Source organism: Crotalus tigris, unplaced genomic scaffold (genome assembly GCF_016545835.1).
Source record: "Crotalus tigris isolate CLP2741 ecotype Arizona unplaced genomic scaffold, ASM1654583v1 scf7180000023825.297174, whole genome shotgun sequence".
Taxonomy (NCBI): domain Eukaryota; kingdom Metazoa; phylum Chordata; class Lepidosauria; order Squamata; family Viperidae; genus Crotalus; species Crotalus tigris.
In genome coordinates, this window is record NW_024100210.1 from 209,312 (window position 1) to 232,436 (window position 23,125).

At 40.9% G+C, this 23,125-nt stretch overlaps 1 protein-coding gene across 1 annotated transcript in view; it reads right to left on the reverse strand.

Moving 5' to 3' along the window:
- The window catches only part of LOC120298242 (zinc finger protein 84-like), a 57,178-nt gene that overhangs the window by 5,436 nt on the left and 28,617 nt on the right, over window positions 1–23,125 (reverse strand). The window lies entirely within an intron of this gene.

The following is a 23,125-nucleotide window of genomic DNA, read 5'->3' on the forward strand; positions in this document are numbered from 1 at the left end:
AGGAAATGACGATAAATCAAAAAAAGATGTTGATAATAGCAATATATGCACCAAACAATAAACAAGAAATATTTTATCAAAACCTACACAGGAAAATATTGGAAATGGAATATCAAAATATTTGTTTAGTAGGAGGCTTTAACGCAATTGTGAATGAAAAATTAGATTACAAAAGTAGTAAAATAGGAAAAAAAGGAAGAACAAGGAAGAAAGAGATTAAATTGAAAGAAAAAAAGGACAAGTATAGAAAGTGGAAAGAGAGGCACATAACTAAGTCAGAATATCAACAAATAGCCCGAGCCTGCAAAGATGAAGTGAGGAAAGCTAAGGGTCATAATGAACTAAGGCTTGTAATCAAAGTCAAAAATAACAAAAAAAGCTTCTTTCAACATATAAAAAACAAGAAAAAAGTGAAGGCAATGATTGGTCTATTAGTGGGTGAAAGTGGCAAGAAGGTGACAAGCAATAGGGAGAAAGCAGAACTATTTAACTCGTTTTTTGCATCTGTCTTTACACAAAAGGAAAAAACAGAGCAACCTATCAAAAATAGTGCCATAAAAAACAGTGTAGAAAGACAAGTTAAGATAGGCAAGAAAACAGTGAGAATTCTAGGACAGTGATGGAGAACCTTTTAGAGACCAAGTGCCCAAAGTACAACCCAAAACCCACTTATTTATTGCTGGGTGCCAGGTTGGCGTGGCCTACTGGATGGGCGTGGCTGTAGTGGTCATGGCAGACTGGGTGGCCAAGGTGGGTGTGATCACCTCAATGTTGCTCATAGGGAGGGATGCCTGTGGAGGCCGGGCAGGGTTGGGGGAGATCCAGGGGGTCCTGGCAGATGGGACGGTGAGCAGGAGGCTCGTCCTGCGGGGTGAGGCGAGGCAGGGTGGGGGTGCCATTATCACAGGGCAAGATGAGGCAGGGGCCGGGGTGCTGCTGCCTGACACCATCAGCCCCTGCACACAGAGCCCAGCGAGCACATGGGTGCCGGGATGCATCCAGCCATATGGGACTTCGGTGAGTTAGCCGGCGGCTAGTTGAAGAGGGATAGTTGCCATCTCCAGGGCATGGAACACGTGCCCACAGACAAGGCTCTGAGTGCTGCCTCTGGCACGCGTGCCATAGGTTCGCCACCACTGTTCTAGGATGTCTGGCTCGAGGTCAGTGACCATCCCATCGTGATTATCAGGGACGCTAAGCTTGTTCTTCTATAGTTCTTCTGTGTAATTTTGCCACCTCTTCTTAATCTCTTCTGCCTCTGTAAGGTCCCTGCCATTTTGGTCCTTTATCATGCCCATCTTTGCATCAAACGTTCCCTTCATATCTCCAATTTTCTTGAAGAGATCTCTGGTTCTCCCTATTCTATTGTTCTCTTCTATTTTTTTTTTGCACTGTTCATTTAAGAGGGCAGTCTTATCTCTTCTAGCTATTCTCTGGAATTCTGCATTCAATTGGGTGTATCTTTCTCTTTCTCCCTTGGCTTTCACTTCCTTTCTTTCCTCAGCTATTTGTAAAGCTTCCTCAGATAGCCATTTTGCTTTCTTGCATTTCTTTTTCTTTGGGATGGTTTTAGTTGCTACCTCTTGTACAATGTTGCGAACCTCCGTCCATAGTTCTTCTCTGTCTATCAGATCTAATTCCTTAAATCTATTTGTCACCTCTACTGTACTGTATATTTTACTGTATATTCATCAGGGATATGATTTAGTTCATACCTGAGTGGCCTAGTGTTTTTCCCTACTTTCTTCAATTTAAGCCTAAATTTTGCAACGGGAAGCTCACAATCTGAACCACAGTCAGCTCCTGGTGTTGTTTTTACTGACTGTATAGAGCAGTGGTTCTCAACCTTCCTAATGCCGCGACCCTTTAATACAGTTCCTCATGTTGTGGTGACACCCAACCATAAAATTATTTTCGTTGCTACTTCATAACTGTAATTTTGCTACTGTTATGAACTGTAATGTAAATATCTGATATGCAGGGTGTATTTTCATTGTTACAAATTGAACATAATAAAAGCATAGTGATTAATCACAAAAACAATATAGCAATGCTTGCTGGAGAAGCTTACTCTTCCTTGCTCAAAAATGTTGGGAGGGAGGGAAGGGGAAGGAAGGAAGGAAGGAAGATTGAAGAGGAAAGGAAGGAGTTGGAGAAGAAAGAGATTGAAGGGGATGGAGATGGAGATGGAGATGGAAGGAAGGAAGGAAGGAAAGAAGGAAGGAAGGAAGGAAGGAAGGAAGGAAGGAAGGAAGGAAGGAAGGGAGGGAGGAAGGAAGGAAGATTGAAGGGGAAAGGAAGGAGATGGAGAAGAAAGAGATTGAAGGGGATGGAGATGGAGATGGAGATGGAAGGAAGGAAGGAAAGAAGGAAGGAAGATTGAAGGGGAAAGGAAGGAGATGGAGAAGGAAGGAGATTGAAGGGGAAAGGAAGAAGAAAGAGATTGAAGGGGATGGAGATGGAGATGGAAGGAAGGAAGGAAAGAAGGAAGGAAGGAAGGAAGGAAAGAAGGAAGGAAGGAAAGAAGGAAGGAAGATTGAAGAGGAAAGGAAGGAGATGGAGAAGGAAGGAGATTGAAGGGGGAAGGAAGGAAGGAAAGAAGGAAGAAGAGATTGAAGGGGAAGGGATGGAGATGGAAGGAAAGGAAAGAAGGAAGGAAGGAAGACTGAAGGGGAAAGGAAGGAGATTGAAGGGGAAAGGAAGGAAGGAGAGAGAGATTGAAGGGGAAGGGATGGAGATGGAATGAAGGAAGATTGAAGGGGAAAGGAAGGAGATAGACAAGGAAGGAGATTGAAGGGGGAAGGAAGGGAGAGAGAGATTGAAGGAGGGAGGCACTGCTAAGGACGCACAAGCAACTCTGCACAATTGCCCAGGGAGGGGGGGAGGTTCTGGTGGAGAGCTTGGTGGAGAGCCAAGCGGCGGCACATCCGGGGCCTTGGAAGCTGCGCAGAGGATCTGCGCACCTTGGAGCCACTGGCCACTCTCTCACACCCGCCAAGGAATAGAGATGGAGATGGAAGAAAGGAAGGAAGATTGAAGGGGAAAGGAGGGAGATGGAGAAGGAAGGAAGATTGAAAGGGAAAGGAAGAAGATGGAGAAGGAAGGAAAGAAAGAAGGAAGGAAGGAAGGAGAGGGAGATTGAAGGGGAAGGGATGGAGTTGGAGATGGAAGGAAGATTGAAGGGGGGAGGCGCTGCCAAGGATGCACAAGCACCTCTGCACAATTGCCCGGGAAGGGGGGGAGGCTTTGGCGGAGAGCCTGGTGGAGAGCCAAGCGGTGGCACATCTAGGGCCTCGGAAGCTGCGTGGAGGATCCACGCCTCGGAGCCAACGGCTGCCCTCTCACACCCGCCAACCTGGAGCCCCCCATCCTCATCCCGGCACCTCTTGCCCTCTCCCAGCCACCCCCTGGGTCCTGCCCGCCCCTCCAGCCTCCTGAGTGCCATCGCAGCAGTGGGGTCCCGGGAGCCACTTTCCACGCCACGCAGCCCATCGTACGCGAGAGGGATGCGGTCAGAGCACCAGCTCCCGCTCAGAAGGCAACACTTCTCCCCTCCCGGCCCTGCCGGCCTCTGACGCACATGTGGGCATCGCTGCCGCCTCGCCCTCTTCTCCACCCCCTAGCCGCTTCCTACGCCTGTGGTTGTTCGCCGATTCCTAAGATGTCGAACTTCAGTTTTGTCATCTCTTGTTTGACCACATCCAGTTTGCCTTGATTCATGGATCTTACATTCCAGCTTCCTGTGGAGAAAAGATCTTTAGAGCATCAGACTTTCCTTTCACCACCAGATGCATCCACAGCTCAGCGTCCTTTAGGCTTTGGCCCAGTCGCTTCACTTTTTCTGGCGCTACTAGTACTAGCCCTCTGGTCTTCCCCAGTAGCATATTGGACATTTTCCGACCTGAGGGGCTCATCTTCCAGCGTCATATCTTTTTGCCTTTTGGTACTGTCCATGGGATTTTCATGGCAAAGATACTGGAGTAGGTTTCCATTTCCTTCCCCAGTGGATCACATTTTGTCAGAACTCTCTGCTATGACTTGTCCGTCTTGGGTGGCCCTACACGGCATAGCTCATAGCTTCATTGAATTGAGCAAGCCCCTTCACCACAACAAGGCAGTAATCCATGAAAGGGGCCCACTAAATTAAGAACTAATATACATCTGGTATTTTAATGTAATTTTTTTTATTTATTCTCTCCCATTCTAAAAGGAGTATATTCCTTATAGCATAGTGTTGAAAATATCTATGTATTTTATTTTTCCCATACCACATTAAAATACCAGAGTGACTTTCAACAATGGAAGCTTTTGCTTACTCAAATTTAATTAATTATGATAAACTCATCACCTATAAAGATTTGTGGCCTTACTTACAAATTAAAACAAGATATGAGAAAGATTTAAAGACAGTGGGATTTTATAAAGAACCGATAGAATTTGATCAAATACTCTTGAAAACAGATGAAAACTTGATTAAGAAACTTTATAGATTTCTGCTAAAATGGAAGAGGGGAGAAGAACAAAAGAAACTGATAGTTTGGGTAAAAAACTTTGGATATTTTATAGACTTGGAAGTCTGGCAAAAATTATGGGATAGAAATATTAAATTAACTAAAGCAGTCTCATATAAAGAAAACTTGTATGTTTTATAGATGGCATATGATAGCAGTAAGATTAGCGAAAATGTTTAAAAATACGTCAAATAACTGTTGGAAATGTAAACAAAAGCCAGGCACTTATTATCATATCTGGTGGGTATGCCCCAGTGCAAAGAAATATTGGTTTAAGATTCATGCATGGCTGGAAAAGATGACTAAAATACAGATAGAATTGTTTCTGTTAGGAATACTAGGATCTAATTATGGGAAAGAGAACAACTATTTAATATTACATATATTGACAGCTGTGAGAATAGCATTTGCCCAATACTGGAAAAACGAAGATATACCATGTGATGAGATGATAATTAGGAAAATGCTAGAATGTGCAGAAATGGACAGATTAACGCTAGAGATTAAAGAGAAAGAAGACTCAGTCTATTTTAAAACATGGGAAAACTTTTATGAATGGTTAGCAAAATGAGTTAATGAAAACTGAAACTTATTAAGATGATTGATTTTCTTTTTTGATTAATTGATATGTCTTATAATCTTTGCTGCTATTTTTGTTGACCACAGTTACTTATTATTATATTAACCCTGTTGAATACTTGTACCCAGACGATAGTTTGCTTGCTAAAGCGTGGAATGTTATTGGGGATAATCCCATTGTTGTACCCATTCCCACCCTAAACTCTTCCCTGAACCCTATCCCGAATCCCACTACCCATAACAATCCTTGTTTTCCCCTATCCCGATAAAACTTAATAAAATATTGGGGGGGGGGAAACTAATATACATGAGGTTGAGATAGAATCCAATATTTGGGCTGACCATAATCCGATAAAGCTGAGTTGGACAAGAGTAAAGAAGAAATCAAGGTGGACATGGAATCAACTTTTATTAAAAGAGAAAGAATTTCAGAAATAGCAGTAAAGGAAATGGGATTATTTCTCAAAGAAAATAAAAAAGAAGACACTTCACTCCAGTACATACGGGATACAGCCAAAGCTTACTTCAGAGGATTAGCTATAACTTATACGGCTGAAAAGAATAAAGAGAAAAAGCAACAGTGTACAATGTTAAGGGAAAAGTTTAAAAAATTGGAGCTAGAACTTCAAAAAGATCCACAAAAAACCTCTTAAAAGACAAATGGAGATAATTAAACATAAACTAAACCTAATAAAGTCAGAAGAGTTGGCTCAACAAATCAGAAAAGCAAAACAATTTTTTTCGAAAATGCAAATAAACCGGAAAGATGGCTGGCTTACAAATTGAAAAAAGAGAGAGAGAAAAAGTTGATAAACAAATTGCAAGATGTGAAGGGAGATGTGCAACTCCAAAAAAGAGGCAATAAAAATAGTTAAAGAATATTATGAAAAACTATATGATATAGAAAAAAAAATCTCTCTGGAAAAAAAACAACACAATATATGGAAAAAGCCAATGTACAAAAAATTCTAGAAAACATTAAAAATATGCTAAACAAAAAAATAACAATGATGGAATTGACAGAAAGTATAAAAAGACAAAAAAAATATAAAACTGCAGGACTGGATGGACCGAGTTCTATAAATGCTTTCAAGATACATTAATTCAGAAAATATATCATAAGCAAAGAGCAAAAGTAATTGTAAATGGGGACTATACAGGGAATTTTAACATAAAGAAAGGCACAAGAGAAGGATATCCGTTATCCCCATTGCTATTTATATTGACATTGGAAGTTTTGAATAGGAACATCAGACAAGACCCAGAAATTAAAGGAATGGAGATAAAAGACGAAAGCTATCAATTACAAGCATTTGCAGATGACTTGGTATTTATCACAGAAGAAACACTGGAGACAACCACTAAACTAGGGTTATCACCCGGAAGCCATGCCCGCCCCATTGCCGGCAATGGCAAAACAATCCCAAAATGTCACGGAACATCACGTGATGTCGCGAGTTTGACATGTCTGCCCTAAACTATTGAAAAGGATTGAGTTATTTGGAGAAATAGCAGAATTGAAGATATAGAGAAAAAACAAAAATTATAGTTAAAAAGCTTACGTCTAAGCAATGAGAACAATTGTCAGAAAAAATGGATTTTCAAATAGTTAGCAAAGTTAAATATTTGGGAATATACCGAACAGCAAGATGTGCAGTGATAAAAGATAACTACATAACGTTACTTAATCAAATAAAATTAGATATAGAAAAATGGAAAAACTTACAACTATCAGTGTTAGGAAGAATAGCTACTGTGAAAATAAAGAGTTTACCAAAACTGCTCTTTTTGTTCCAAACAGCACCTATAAAAATAGAGAATTTTTTTTTGATTATTTAAATACTTTGATTTTGAAATTTATTTGGCAAGGAAGGAAAGCCAGCATTCAACTGAAAATACTACAAGAATCCAAAGAAAATGGAGGATATGGATTACCAGACTGGGTCTTACATTATCAAGCATGCGTCTTAATATAGCTAAAAGAATGGATAACTTTCAGATATAAAAGACTGTTATATCTAGAAGGACATGATCCATAACTTGGATGGCATGCATTTCTATGGAATGAGAAGAATAAGATTCATACTTTCAAAATCATTATATAAGAAATACATTAATTCTTGTGTGTGAAAAGATAAAAGATAAAATCTACTTAAAAATCCCAGGATTGCTTTCAACGATGGAAGCGTTTATTCACCCAAATCAAGTGAAATATGAAAAAAATGTACATATAAAGATACTTTGGATATTGATGGGAAATAAAAATCTAAACAAGAGCTTGTAGACCAGGGTACTGAATTATCATGGTGGCCTCAGTTGCAAATGCAATCAAGCTATGATAAAGATGCGAAAATATATGGTTTTTTAAAGAACAATGTTTGATCACATATTGTTGACTTCTGATAAAAAACTGATTAAGAACTGTAAGCAAACCCCTGGCCTGTATTACCATATGTGGTGGCCTATGGCATTTGCACGGTTCCCCCCCCCCAATTAAAAGCTATCAAGTAGTTTCTGACTTCTAGCAACTAACCTTTGCAACAGAGCCTAGTGAAATGTGATGCTAGTTAGATTAGTTACATTAGAAGATTAGCGATGTGCTGAGCTCCAAATGTTCATGACGGTTTTATACAATTATACAATCAGCTTTCCTAGGGGTGACTCTCAGGGGAGATCAGAAGCTCTCTATACTCGAAATCTTTATGACTTATTTAATGTGGCTCCCAAGGTTTTAGGACATAGCAGCAACATCAGGCCAGATGCTCCAGGGGAGCCAACTTCCCTCCTGCTGGCCAGGGCTGCATCCAAGAACACCCAGCATACCAGCTTCATTCCTGAAGGAGGACAACCTATATCTGCTAAATGCCAAATGCCATGTACTTCTGTAAATTTGCTTGCACAGAAGTCTCCATTAGGTCACAGAGAGAAAAATATGCAGCAGAGCCTCGAAAATGGGGGCTAAGAAAGAAGGGGCGATTGGAATCTGTAATAAAAGAAGCGCAAGGTATATTTTATTGATTCCCCTTTCATTCCGGAATTAAAGATGGCATACAAAGAACTTCCTGTGTAGCGTGCTGTAGTTTATGGCATAAATGTCCCCCCCCCCCAGACAGCCTACCTACAATGTGATCCACTAGAAAATAATTGTAACCAGTCCTCTGAATTGTGTTAGTGAAATGAACAAATGTACAATTCTTTGGTTTCTTCTAAATTCAGGATCATTCATCTGCAGACTTTAAATATCAGTTCATTACTCCAAATATGGTTTCTCTCTTTACTTGTAGGCATTCCTTGGAAAACCTTAAAGAAAATTTGAGTTTCTTTTAAATGAAAATGATGACATGGTATAATAGGTCACGTTTTGTTTTTCCTCTGAGGTTTATTTATCTATTTTTAAGAACTGCTAAGGACCAGATGACTTTACCATGTCCTGATATGTAAAAACCATGGAACTCTTTTTCATATGATCCTACGAGCGCACGAATGGATGGCTCTGCCCAAATGGACGCAGGTGACTTTGTGAGCTGAGCTCTTCCCAAGAAGCTGTGACTGGGAGCACAGCCACTTCTCAGAAGGCGCCTGACCATGGATGGAAACTGAGGGCTGGTTGGAGAAGGCTGAAGGGGATGTGGATTCCAAAGATTTGGAGTTAAACAGACTCGATGCATGATAAAACTGGACTTTCTTAAGAAGATTGGGGAACGGACTTATTTTATTTAACTGGAAAACAATTTAAACTGAAGTTTTTTGGTAAAATGGATTGACAACAGAGGTTTATGATTTTGGGGAATAAGACACAATTGTTGGGAAAGTCCTCAATCAAAATCTTAAGGAAAAGCTTTATTATTAAGAATCAAACGAGTATATTTGATCCTGGACAGATCAGAGACAATGATTGTGGTGACTTACTGTAAATAACAAGCCTTTGTAGTTAAATACAATAGATGGTTAAGAGAGGGCTTTGATGTTTAACTTTACTGTTGGTTCATCTGTTCAACACTTTGCCTTACACACAGTAGATAGATAAAGGACAAATTGTGTCAGAATCCAATTATATTTCATTTCTATCTACCTACTCTGAAAAAAAAATCAATTCTTATTCTGTCCTGGATTCTGTCATACTACGGAAGGGGAGGAGGGTAAGCATGGGGGTTTTATGACTCCCACTTCTTTCATTAACTACAAAGTGACCGGTTGTTGATTCTCTTTGAAAGGACTAACCATAACAATGCGGCCATCGCCTTTCATCCTACTCTCTCTGAAGTTCTCCCCTTTGCTGGCAGCAAGGGAAAAGGGGGGGGGATGCAACGCCTGGGATCTTGGAAAAGAGAGGATGAGTGATCGTGCCGACGGAGCAGACTGACGTATTGAATCGCCTGGAAGAACTGTGGGGTGGGGGTTGCTTGGGAACCCTTTAAAACATTAAATGGTGGGAGAGGATTCCCCAGATCCTGTCTAGCATGCCTGCAATCAGTTTCTCTTAATAAAAATTCTTGTTGGAAGAGACATTCCAAGAGTTCTGTCTTCTTAAGATGTAAAGTGAGGTGGTTCCTTACAAATTGATTCTAACTAGAGGTAGAAATTCACAGGTTTTAAGCCTACTTTGCAAGGGTAGGAAACTAATATTGTTACAATATGTTTATCAATGTTCAACTGATTTACTATATGTACACCTCTGTTTAAACAGACTCGATGCACAGAGACAATGATTGGAGTGACTTACCGTAAAATAACAAGCCATTGTAGTTAAATACAATAGATGGTTAAGAGAGGGCTTTGATGTTTAACTTTACTGTTGGTTCATCTGTTCAGCACTTTGCCTTTACACACAGTAGATTAAGGTCAAATTGATTCCAACTAGAGGTAGAAGTTCATAAATTTTGGGCCTGCTTTGCAAGGGTAGGAAACTAATATTGTTACACTATGTTTATCAACATTCAACTAATTTACTATATATAAATCTGTTTTTGTCTTTTGTCTTCCTTAATGCACATTTCCCTTTTTTTAATGTTTTGCCCATCCTTGTTGTTGCAATTTTTGTCTTTTTTCTTTCGAGTTTGTATTCTATCTTAATTTGCCTAATATTTTTTCGTTTAAAAAGCCCCTTACCAGAAGCAATTTCATGTTCCTGCTCTGTACCAATTTTCTAATCTGCTTCTAAATCTAGAATCATAGCATCATAAGGTTGAAAGAACCTCAGTGGTCTAGTCCAACCCGCTGCTCAAGGCAGGAACCTTATATAACCCGTCAAATGACTGTCCGGTCTATTCTTGAAAACCTCCAGTGATGTAGCATCCACAATGCCAGGAGGCCAGCTATTCCATTGATCAATTGCACTCACTGACAGAAAATTCTTCTTACTTCTAGATTGGATCTTCCTTTGACAAACTTCCACCCATCAACCTCTTGTTCTGCCTTCTGTTGCCCTAGAGAATAAGTTGATCTCCTCTTCATGACAGCCCCTCAAGTAGTGGAAGACAGCCATCATCCCTCCCCCAATCCTTCTCTTCCATAGCCTAGACATACCTAGCTCTCTCAACCGATTGTCATTTAGCGTCCAGACCATTTATGATCTTTCTTCTCTGCACATTTTCCAGGGCCTCATCATGTATTGAATTATGGGACCAGAACTGGGCGCAGTATTCTAGGTGTGGACTCACCAGCGTGGTGTAAATTGGTACTATCACTTCTTGTTTTCTTGACACTATCTCTCTGTTGATACAACTTACCGCTACATTGACTTTTGGGGGGACAGCTGCAGCAGATTCCCTGCTCCTACTTGTCCACTAGGACACCTAGATTCCTCTGTTGAGCCAGATATTACACCTTCCTGTTCTTTTCGTTTTTCCTACCTAAAAATACCCATTGTTTCCCTTATCAACAATAAAAACTTTTCAACTGTACATTTTTTTTTCTCATGTTAGGTAGCAAAACAGAGAGGTTTGTCTCTCTTCTGCGTGACAGTATTGCCAAATGGCAGCCGCTTCCACAAGTCCACCGCATGGGACGGCTGCCAGGGCCCACTGAAAATAACGGCTGCTTCCAGGACACAGTCCCAAGGGCCAGGGATGCACGCCCTCCCCTCCTTCCCCAATGTGAGAATCCGAAATCTTAGAAAGAGGAGGGTGTGAGGTGTGCAGGGACCCAGTGGGAGGGAGAAAAAGCCTGTGGAGACCCTAGGTGGGAAAGAACTGGGCGGCACAAGGGTTGGGAAACAGAGCAGAGGGTGGGGGAGGCCTAGAGATGCCTACAACAGGCAAACCTGGGCCTGCACTAAGCCTCCAATAGCTTCCCCCAACCCCGAGGTAGCCAGTGATCCACTTAGTGACTGACACATTCAATTAATGGCTGCATCAGAGATAGGGTAGTTTAGGAAAGAAATCTCACTTAACAGCTGTTGCAACATGCAACCATAATTGCAAGGCCCATGACAGTTAGATCTTGAGGACCTTTTCTATGCTGGCTGAGGAATTCTGGGCCTCAAAATCTGGAGGAAGCCAAGGTAAAAGACGTGAAACTCCACATGTGGGAATTATATAATCAATATGGGAATTATATAATCAATATACAAAACTACCACCCAGAAGCCTTTTTGAGGAAATCCACAACTTATACAAAAGGAAATATCCAGTAGCTGCTGCTGCTAACCAGAAATTGGTAGTTAGCCCTTTTCCATTTTCCTTTTCTCTCCATCTACAAGTCTAGTCCTGAGATATGTTTGAGTAAACAACGCCTCCCTTAGTAGTGTCCCTAGATATGGGCTGTGCACTATTCATGCCCATGATCCTTCATGTGGGTCCAAATCTGTGAGTGCTGTTCAGCCAATCTTTGCATTTGAATGGGCTAATCCAAAAACACAGGTTAAAACTCAACACACCTGGACCAGGCTACCACAAGGATTTAAAAATTCACCAACATGCTTTAGTCAAGCTCTAGCCCAAGGTCTTGGTTATTTGAAGTTAGTCAGACAATAGGATTGTTGCCTTCAATATGTGGATGATGTCTTAGTAACTGGCCAAAGCAGGGAGGATTGCTTTGAAAACACATCCAGACTGCTCCAATTGTTACAATACTGTGGCTATAGAGCATCCAAAAGGAAAGCACAATTAGTTCAAGAGACTGTAATGTATTTAGGCTATGAACTTTCACAAGGACAAAGAACTTTGTGCCCCCAGAGAAAGCAGGCTGTGTTACAGATTGCCATCCCACAAACAAAACAGGAAGTTAGAGCCTTTTTGGGAATTACAGGCTTCTGTAGAATTTGGATTCCTAACTTCGCTCTCACAGCTAAATCTTTGTAGCAAGTTTTAAGGGGACCAGAAAAATAACCTCTTTTATGAGAAGAGGAACAAACCCAAGCAATGAGACAATTGCAACAGGCTCTCACCACAGCCCCCGCCCTAGGACTACCTGATATATCTAAGCCATTTTCACTTTATGTGGATGTAAGACAAAATGTAGCTTTAGGAGTCCTTACCCAAAAGCAGGGAAGTTGGAACCGCCCTGTCGCTTATCTGTCAAAACACCTGGACATTTCTTCACAAGGCTGGCTCCAATGTTTAAAAATTTTAGCAGCAGTTATGCTATTACTGCAGGAGGCAAACAAGTTAACCTTTTCAGCTCCAGTGACTGTTTATACTAGTCATGCCTTGCAGACAATCATTGACAATAAAGGACATTTATGATTCAGTAATCAAAGGGTACATAAGATACAGGCTCTTTTATTAGAAAATCCACAAGTTACACTGCAACAATGCTCAACTCTAAACCCAGCAACTCTAATGCCAATCCCTGATTCAACTATGCCTGTTCATGACTGCATGCAAACAATAGAACTACAATATTCTTGCAGACCAACCCTTGCATAATCCAGACTTTCAGTGGTTTACTGATGGATCTTGCTTTATGGATAGAGGATGTAGATACTCTGGTTACACAATAGTTTTTCAAACATCTACTGTTGAGTCAGCACAGTTGCCTAGTCAAGCCAGTGCACAGTTTGCAGAATTGTATGCCTTAACCCATGCATTAGAAATAGCAACAGGAAGGATTTTAAATGTATATACAGATAGTAAATATGCATTTTTGACAATACACGCACATGCGGCCATCTACAAAGAGAGAGGATATTTGGATTCCACAGGCAAGGTTATCCAATATGCAACTTTGATTAAAAGACTTATCAAGGCAGCACAATTGCCATCCAAAGTTGCAATCATCCATTGTCCTGGACATCAAAAAGACTCAAGCCTCATTATCCAGGGCAATAGGAAGGCAGACAAAGAAGCCAAAAGAGCTGCATTGGAAGGTCCACCTCTCCAATCAGATGTCACAAGGTTCATGTATCTAGACACTTACTAGAACAACTTGATCCTACATGTACGAGGGAGGAAACTCAAAAATTACAACAAGATGTACAAGCCAAACTAGTTAAAGGCTGGTACACCTTACCTGATGGAGGCATTGCTGTTCCTTTGGCACTTGCTCGCCCACTTATTTTTCAGGCACACAAGCAACATCATTTGGGAAAAACTGCATTATTACAGCAACTTGAACAATTTTTTTATATCCCATTTGCTTCTTCGCTAACAGCAGATGTTTGTTCTCAATGTACCATTTGTGGCCAAACCAATGCACGCCAAGGACCAGTAATACCACCTGGCAGACAACCAATCATTTATTTTCCCATGGACTATGTTGTTGTTGATTTTACTGACATGCCTAGAAGTAAGAAATATGTAGCATTGTTAGTAATAATTGATATCTATTCAGGATGGATTGAAGCATTTCCAACTGTAAATAAGAAAGCTATACAGGTTGCCAGAATATTTCTTAAAGAAATTATTCCTAGATTTGGTTGCCCTTCTAGGATTTCATCAGATAATGGCCCTGAATTTGTACACCAAATCAATCAGGCTTTAGCCCAAGCATTAGGAATTAAGTGGAGATTTCATTGTGCTTTCCACCCTCAATCGGCTGGTAGAGTGGAAAGGTCTCATAAAACAATTATTACCAAATTTTCCCCTTTATGGATTACTGCCTTGTCGTGGCGAAGGGGCTTGTGTAACTCAATGAAGCTATAAGCTATGCCGTACAGGACCACCCAAGACGGACAGGTCATAGCAGAGAGTTCTGACAAAATGTGATCCACTGGAGAAGGAAATGGCAAACCACTCCAGTATCTTTGCCATGAAAACCCCATGGACAGTACTAAAAGGCAAAAAGATATGACGCTGGAAGATGAGCCCCTCAGGTCGGAAGGTGTCCAATATGCTACTGGGGAAGAGCAGAGGGCTAGTACTAGTAGCGCCAGAAAGAATGAAGCGACTGGGCCAAAGCCGAAAGGACGCTCAGCTGTGGATATATCTGGTGGTGAAAGGAAAGTCCGATGCTGTAAAGATTTTTTCTCCATAGGAACCTGGAATGTAAGATCCATGAATCAAGGCAAGCTAGACGTAGTCAAAAAAGAGATGACAAGACTGAACATCGACATCTTAGGAATCAGCGAACTAAAATGGACAGGAATGGGTGAATTTAACTCAGATGACCATCAGGTATACTACTGTGGGCAAGAATCCCTCAGAAGAAATGGAGTAGCCTTCATAGTCAATAAAAGAATAGGAAAAGCAATACTGGGATACAATCCCCAAAATGACAGAATGATCTCAATTCGAATCCAAGGCAAACCATTCAATATCACAGTAGTCCAAATCTATGCCCCAACCACTGGTGCTGAAGAGGATGAAATTGACCGGTTCTATGAAGCCCTACAGCACCTTATAGAATTAACACCAAAAAATGATGTCCTTATCATCATGGGGGATTGGAATGCTAAGGTAGGAAGCCAAAAGATAACCGGAATAACAGGCAAGTTTGGCCTTGGAGTACAAAATGAAGCAGGGCACAGGCTGATAGAATTTTGTCAAGAGAATACGATGGTCATAACAAACACTCTTTTCCAACAACCCAAGAGACGGCTCTACACATGGACATCACCAGACGGTCAACATAGAAATCAGATTGACTATGTGCTCTGCAGCCAAAGATGGAGAAGCTCTATACAGTCAGTAAAAACAAGACCAGGAGCTGACTGTGGCTCAGATCATGAGCTTCTCGTTGCAAAATTTAGGCTTAAATTGAAAAAAGTAGGGAAAAGCACTAGGCCACTCAGGTATGAACTAAATCATATTCCTGATGAATATACAGTAGAGGTGACAAATAGATTTAAGGAATTAGATCTGATAGACAGAGTGCCTGAAGAACTATGGATGGAAGTTCGCAACATTGTACAAGAGGTAGCAACTAAAACCATCCCAAAGAAAAAGAAATGCAAGAAAGCAAAATGGCTGTCTGAGGAAGCTTTGCAAATAGCTGAGGAAAGAAGGGAAGCGAAAGGCAAAGGAGAAAGAGAAAGATACACCCAATTGAATGCAGAATTCCAAAGAATAGCTAGAAGAGATAAGAATGCCTTCTTAAATGAACAGTGCAAAGAAATAGAAGAAAACAACAGAATAGGGAGGACCAGAGATCTCTTCAAGAAAATTGGAGATATGAAGGGAACATTTCATGCAAAGATGGGCATGATAAAGGACCAAAATGGCAGAGACCTAACAGAGGCAGAAGAGATTAAGAAGAGATGGCAAAACTACACAGAAGAACTATACAAGAATGAGCTTAACATCCCAGATAACCACAATGAGATGGTCACGACCTCGAACCAGACATCCTAGAATGTGAAGTGAAATGGGCCTTAGAAAATCTGAGCAACAACAAAGCTAGTGGAGGTGACAGTATTCCAGCTGAGCTATTCAAAATCTTAAAAGACGATGCAGTAAAAGTGCTACACTCAATTTGCCAGAAAATTTGGAAAACTCAACAGTGGCCACAGGATTGGAAAAGGTCAGTTTACATTCCAATTCCAAAGAAAGGCAATGTCAAAGAATGTTCAAACTATCGCACCATTGCACTCATTTCACATGCTAGTAAAGTTATGCTTAAAATCCTACAAGCTAGACTCCAGCAGTATGTGGATCGAGAACTACCAGAAGTACAGGCAGGATTTCGAAGAGGCAGAGGAACTAGAGATCAAATTGCCAACATACGCTGGATCATGGAGAAAGCTAGGGAGTTCCAGAAAAACATCTACTTCTGCTTCATTGACTATGCTAAAGCCTTTGATTGTGTGGATCACAACAAATTGTGGCAAGTTCTTAAAGAGATGGGAATACCAGACCATCTTATTTGTCTCTTGAGAAACCTATATGCGGGTCAAGAAGCAACAGTGAGAACTGGACACGGAACCACTGATTGGTTCAAAATTGGAAAAGGAGTCCGGCAAGGCTGTATACTGTCACCCTACCTACTTAACTTATATGCAGAGCACATCATGAGAAAGGCAGGGCTAGATGAATCAAAAGTTGGAATTAAGAGTGCTGGGAGAAATATCAACAACCTAAGATATGTAGATGATACCACGCTAATGGCAGAAAGCGAAGAGGAACTAAAGAGCCTCTTGATGCGGGTGAAGAAGGAGAGTGCAAAAGTTGGCTTGAAACTCAACACTAAGAAAACCAAAATCATGGCATTCGGCCCTCTTAATTCCTGGCAAATAGATGGGGATGAAATGGAGGTAGTGACAGATTTTATTTTTCTGGGCTCCAAGATCACCTCAGATGGGGACTGCAGCCAAGAAATTAAAAGACGCTTGCTCCTGGGGAGGAAAGCTATGGCAAATCTAGACAGCATACTAAAAAGCAGAGACATCACCCTGCCAACAAAAGTGCGTATAGTCCAGGCCATGGTTTTCCCAGTTGCAATGTATGGCTGTGAAAGTTGGACCATAAGAAAGGCTGAGCGCCAAAGAATTGAGGCCTTTGAACTATGGTGCTGGAGAAGACTCCTGCGAGTCCCTTGGACTGCAAGGCGTTCAAACCGGTCAGTCCTAGAAGAGATCAACCTTGACTGCTCTTTAGAAGGCTAGATCCTGAAGTTGAAACTCAAATACTTTGGCCACCTAATGAGAAGGAAGGACTCATTGGAGAAGGGCCTAATGCTGGGAAAGATTGAGGGCAATAGAAGAAGGGGACGGCAGAGAATGAGATGGCTGGATGGAGTCACTGAAGCAGTAGGTATGAACTTAAATGGACTCCAGAAGATGGTAGAGGACAGGAAGACCTGGAGGAACATTGTCCATGGGGTCGCGATGGGTCGGACACGACTTCGCAATTAACAACAACAACACCAAATTTTGTTTGGAAACTCATCTACATTGGCCAGATGTTTTGCCTATGGTTTTGTATGCAATCAGACTGGCCCCCTGCACTAAATTACAACTTAGTCCTTATGAGCTCATGTTTGGCCATCCTCCTTGTCTGTTTAAACTTGACAGTCAAGGCTGGCCTGACTTGGCCCATAAGGGGGGAGTAGATCAACAGAAATTGTTACATCAGTTACAGCTTCATAATTTGGCCATTTCAAAATTGCGCCATTACATGATGGAACAACAACCCCCTCCAGTGGTTACAGAAACACATGGGTTCAAGCCAGGAGATAGAGTGTGGGTAAAGCATTGGAAATCAGATCCCTTGAGCCCAAGATGGAAAGGACCGTATACTGTTGTCATGTGTTCTCCTTTGGCAGTGAAAACCTTGGAAGGAAAGTCTTGGATCCATTGGAGTAGAGTGAAAGCAGCTGCACTTGCAGATCCGGTGACCTACAAGGTGGACAAGACTGACAAGCCTTTGGTGTTGAAATTTACAAGAAATACAGCAACGGGTTCCCAAGACACGGTGTGATGAACAACCTTGCTGAGACACCCCAGGAAGCTGTCTCTCTCTATGCACGGTGGAAGATATGAGGATTCTACAGCTTGTAATATTTGTTAATTATTTAATATGCACACACATTCCTACACAAATCAGTACAATGGCTACACGTGAGGTCATAATGCAGAAACCCTCTAATAAAGCATTATTGAGTAGCACACACCAAGAAAGAGCAGAAACACAGGGAAACCAAGGTTGTCAAAACTGTATCAAAATTACAAAACAAGGAAACCAGATAACCAAGACTTTGATTTACCATACAGTTAAACCAGAAGGGTGCCAAGATAGTTCTCCTGACTCTTGTACATACAATAGAACTACATATAAAGTTTGTAGAAAAGGTGTCCAATATCAGTGTTATAACCCGAAGTCTGATCCTGATCGTTGGGCCTTACAAATCAAAACACATAGAACAAGAACTAGCTATAAGGACCAGGCACTCTTAGGGATCTCCCAATGGAAATCCAATCCACACTCCAGTTTTACCGTCACCTTTGATGTTTGCAAAGCAGCTAATTATTGGACTCCAACATATGGTTGCAGAGGGATTGGTAATATTCACAGCTTTATCCCAAAATATAAGTACTTGTGCCCACCAGATGGATGTGTGGTCAAATGTAAGTGGTGGTCATGTATTAAGTGGCATACCCAAGATCCAAAAGAGATAGACCACATCTTGTTTGAAAAGAATGAAACAAAAGCAGATTCCTGTGGAACGGATAACTGTAATTTGGTGACTCTCACAGTCAAGAATGACAGTTGGTTCCTGGAACAAAATAGGTGGAAAAGTAAGAAATGGATATTTGGGGTAGGAATAGATACAAATGGCTATGATCCAATGTCAGAAATAGAAGTCAAAATTATAACTGCAACCAAAAGGCCAGAACAAAAATCATTATTTTGGTCATATTATGAGGAAATGGAGAACCTACATATTCCTGGAGGGCCTAGACATGTAACCAATACCTTTGTTAAGTTAGCAGAAGACATTGCCCATATTTTAGGTGTGTCTAACTGTTTTGTGTGTGGTGGAACAAACATGGGAGAAAGGTGGCCATGGGAGGCACAAGAGTTAAATTATACCAAGGTACTAGAAATGTCTAAAAATAATAATTTAACCTATACAAGTGGGAAAGATGGTGATTGGGCTCTCACTTCCAACTTGGTAGGACATGTATGTTACTCAAGAAACAAAACAGAATCTTGTAGACTTCCGGTGGTTCCAGCGACGACGAATGGTGGCGTTTTACAAAGCCGCCCGTTCCTGGTCCGTGTAAAAGCCGCGGGACTTTGACAATCAGCTGTCCCGTGGCTTGAATCTCCTCCCTGGGAAAAAGGGAGGAGGAGAGCTCTCAGGTAGAGGTAAGAGCTCCCCTGGATCCCTGTTATTTTGGGGATCGGAGGATAGAGCTCCCTCGGAGCCTGAGCAATCTCTGCATTCCAGGGAGCCTTCATCCCGAAGCTTTGGGATGAAGCAAGCTGCCGCTTCCACATCTGCTTTTTTCAGCTGCTTGTATTTGAAAGCAGACGGAGCAGACCAGGAGAGACTGTGCTCAAGTTTGATGGTGCCTTTAACTTCAGCAAGTTTCCTCTTCTTCTTTTGTTCACTTTCCCTTTAGAAGAAAGGGAAAGTGAAAAGTAAAATGGCGATCGTCTTTCTTGCCTGATTTGCGTTACAAAGTAAAACTTGGATATAGACTAACTCTTTAAATACAGAAGTAAGAATTTGGCTTTTATTCTTTCCTCTTTTTCCTTCTTTGTTTTTTTTTTAAAGAATATTTAAAAGAACTGTGCCTTTTTTTTTCAATAAGAATCTTTCTTCTTGGAACTTAAGAAAATGGCTTCAAAACGCCTGCCTCCCGCCCCTAAAGTTCCTATTTCTTCTCCAATGCCTCAGCCTGCTTCTCAGAAACCAAAATCACCTCCACCTTCTCCTCCTCCTCCTGCAATTTCTCTTAATGATTTACAAGATGCTTTAAAACAGCATGCCCTGGATATTAAGGAGGAAGTAAAAGATCTTATAATTGCAGAGAGGGCTAATACAGAAGAATTATTGGAGAAAAAGAACAAGCAAGGGACCATATACTTTTTGCTTTTCAGGGCCTTGCCCTGCATATAGAGAGGATTGATGACAAGATGGAAGAGATTACTGAAAATGCAGCAAGAATGGAATCTAGGATGCAAGAGGTAGAGAACAAGATAGAAATTACACAGGATGAACAAATCATTTCACAATATAGAGAGATGGAATATGCATTGCGTATCAGGGGCCTGAGAGAGAACTCTCAGGAGGACTTAAAGATGCTTATTGTGAAAGACATTGCTCCTAATATTGGCTGGAGGCCTGAAATAATTGAGAATGAGATAGAAAAATTTTTTAGAGTTAACTCACGGGTTGCCAGACAGAGAAATTTACCAATAGATGTGGTTATTTATTTTTCCAGAAGATCTATTCGTAATGAAATTATACAGGCTTTTTACAAACAAAAGTTTCAAATTGCTGATCAAGATGTGATAATTTTAAAAGAAATACCTCCAAAAATTTTAAGAGCCAGAAAAGATTTTACTTTTTTATCTGATGAGCTAAAACATCGTCAAATTCAGTTCAGATGGGAGATTCCAAGAGGAATAATAGTAAATTATGAAGGGATACGTCACAGATTAACTACTGTTTCTAAGGCAAGAGATTTTTATCAGTCTACTTTAAAAGCAAGATTGTCATCACCCCCACAAATAAGGATAAAGGAAGAGTCTCTTATGGCAGGAGCTTCATCAATGATGGTTATGGAACAAGCTGTACAGAATTTTGACATAAAAGAGCAAAGGATGACACGAGCTGCCCATAAACATAAAGAAAAAGAGCAGTTGCAGAAGAGTGGTGATAAAGTTGAAAGTATGGTTGCGACAGAGCCTGTGGGAGGGGCAAGACCAAAAAGATCTTCGACAGATGATCTGCAGGCCATGCTCCAGAGGCTCCAGGCCGGTGAAGATGGTCAGGTTCCTGACCTGGAATGTTAATGGATTAAATGTGCCACAGAAACGAAGAAAGGTTTTTCACTACTTGAAACAACATAATAATGATTTGATATGTTTGCAAGAGACTCATATAACTTTAAAGGATTCTAAATTTTTGATGAATTCCCGACTGGGCTCACATTTTACTGCTCCAGCTCCAGGGAAAAAAGGGGGAGTGGTAATTTATGTGAAGAAAACTTTTTCAGCTAAACTAATTGAGGCTGATTCTGAAGGAAGATATCTTTTTGTGGAATTATTATTACAAGGCCAAAAAGTTCTTATTGTTGGACTATATGCTCCCAATCAACAACAGAAACAATTTTATAAGTTGCTGCATGGCAAGACATCTCAGTTGGATTATAAATCAGTAATTTTGATGGGTGACTGGAATGGGGTGTTAGACTCAACTATAGACAAAAGAAGTTCTTCTAAAACTTTTATTCAAACTAAACTACCTACGACTTTTTTTGATTTGAAAGAAGAATTGGAGCTTATTGATATTTGGCGAGAAAGGAACATAAGTGATAGAGACTTTACTTTTTATTCTGATAGACATCAGTCATCTTCAAGGATTGATTTTTTTTCTGATTACTAGTGACTTCCTCTCTAGAGTGAGGAAGGTGAAAATTTTTCCTAGAACATTGTCAGATCATAGTCCTGTGTGGATGGAGTTATATTTGGAAGATGGGAATAGAAGATCTTGGAGACTGAGTGAGAACTTGTTTAATCGGGAGGAGTTTGTACAAAAGTGTAAAGAGCATTTAAAGGATTTTTTTGCTATAAACATGAATAAGGGGACATCGATGTCTATGGTTTGGGATGCCAGTAAGGCATATATGAGGGGAATTTTGATTCAATTGAATAAAGTTTTTAGGGAAAAAGGGTTACAAAGACGTAGAGAAATAGAAGAAGAGATTAAACTAAAAGAACAAGAGTTGGTTCTTAACCCAACTGATAATAATTTAAAGGTATCCATAAAGATGCTTAAGGAACAATTTAACATGTTGATGGCAGATCAGGTGGCTACCAATCTGTCGTATATGAGACATAATACTTTTTGTAATGCGAATAAGCCTGGGAGGTGGTTGGCTTATCAGTTACGAAAGAAACAGAAAGCTAGAATTATAGAGAAAGTAAAGTATAAAGGTACAGCAAGATTTGATTAGAAAAAGCTTTTTGGATTTTTATACAAAATTATAGTCAAGTGATAACATAAAGGGTTTTGACATAGATAAATATTTACAATCAGTACATTTTCCTAAACTCTCAGAGGAACAACAAAATGGGATGAATAGCTTAATTACTGTGGAGGAAATTGGTTTAGCTATTAAGCAGTTAAAGGTTGGAAAGTCTCCTGGAACAGATGGACTGACTTCGAGGTATTATAAGATTTTATCTGAAGAAATGATGGGGCCATTAAAGGAACTCTTTAACAGTATTTTGTTGGGTATGCAAGTTCCTCCTTCTTGGAAAAGAGCTTTTATATCATTGATTCCGAAGGAAGATCAGGATCTTACAGAGCCTAAGAATTATAGGCGAATTTCATTATTAAATGTTGATTATAAGATTTTTAAAAAAATTCTGGCAAATAGACTAATGCAGGTTATCAAAGATTTAATAATAATAATAATAATAATAGTAGTAAAGTTGGAAGGGACCTTGGAGGTCATCTAGTCCAACCCCCTGCTCGGGCAGGAAACCCTACACCATTTCGGACAAATGGCTGTCCAGTCTCTTCTTAAAAACTTCCAGTGTTGGAGCATTTACTGCTTCTGGAGGCAAGCTGTTCCACTGATTAATTGTTCTCACTGTCAGGAAGTTTCTCCTTAGTTCTAGGTCAGCGGTTCTCAACCTATGGGTCGCGACCCCATTTGTGGTCGATCGACCATTTTTGGGGGGTCGCCAAAGGTGGCGATCCGCCATTTTTCGCGGCGCCGTGCACATGAGCCGCGCATGGGGGCGCGCCGTGCACGCATGCGCGCTGCGCATGGGGGCGTCGCGCATGCGTGTCGTGCATGGGGGCAGTGCCGCGCATGCACGCTGCGCATGGGGGCCCTGCCCCCATGTGCACAGTGCCACGCATGCGCAGAACGTTTGTGTGACGGGGTCGCCGTCACACAAACGTTGAGAAGCACTGTTCTAGGTTGCTTCTCTCCTTGATTAGTTTCCACCTGTTGCTTCTTGTCCTGCCTTCGG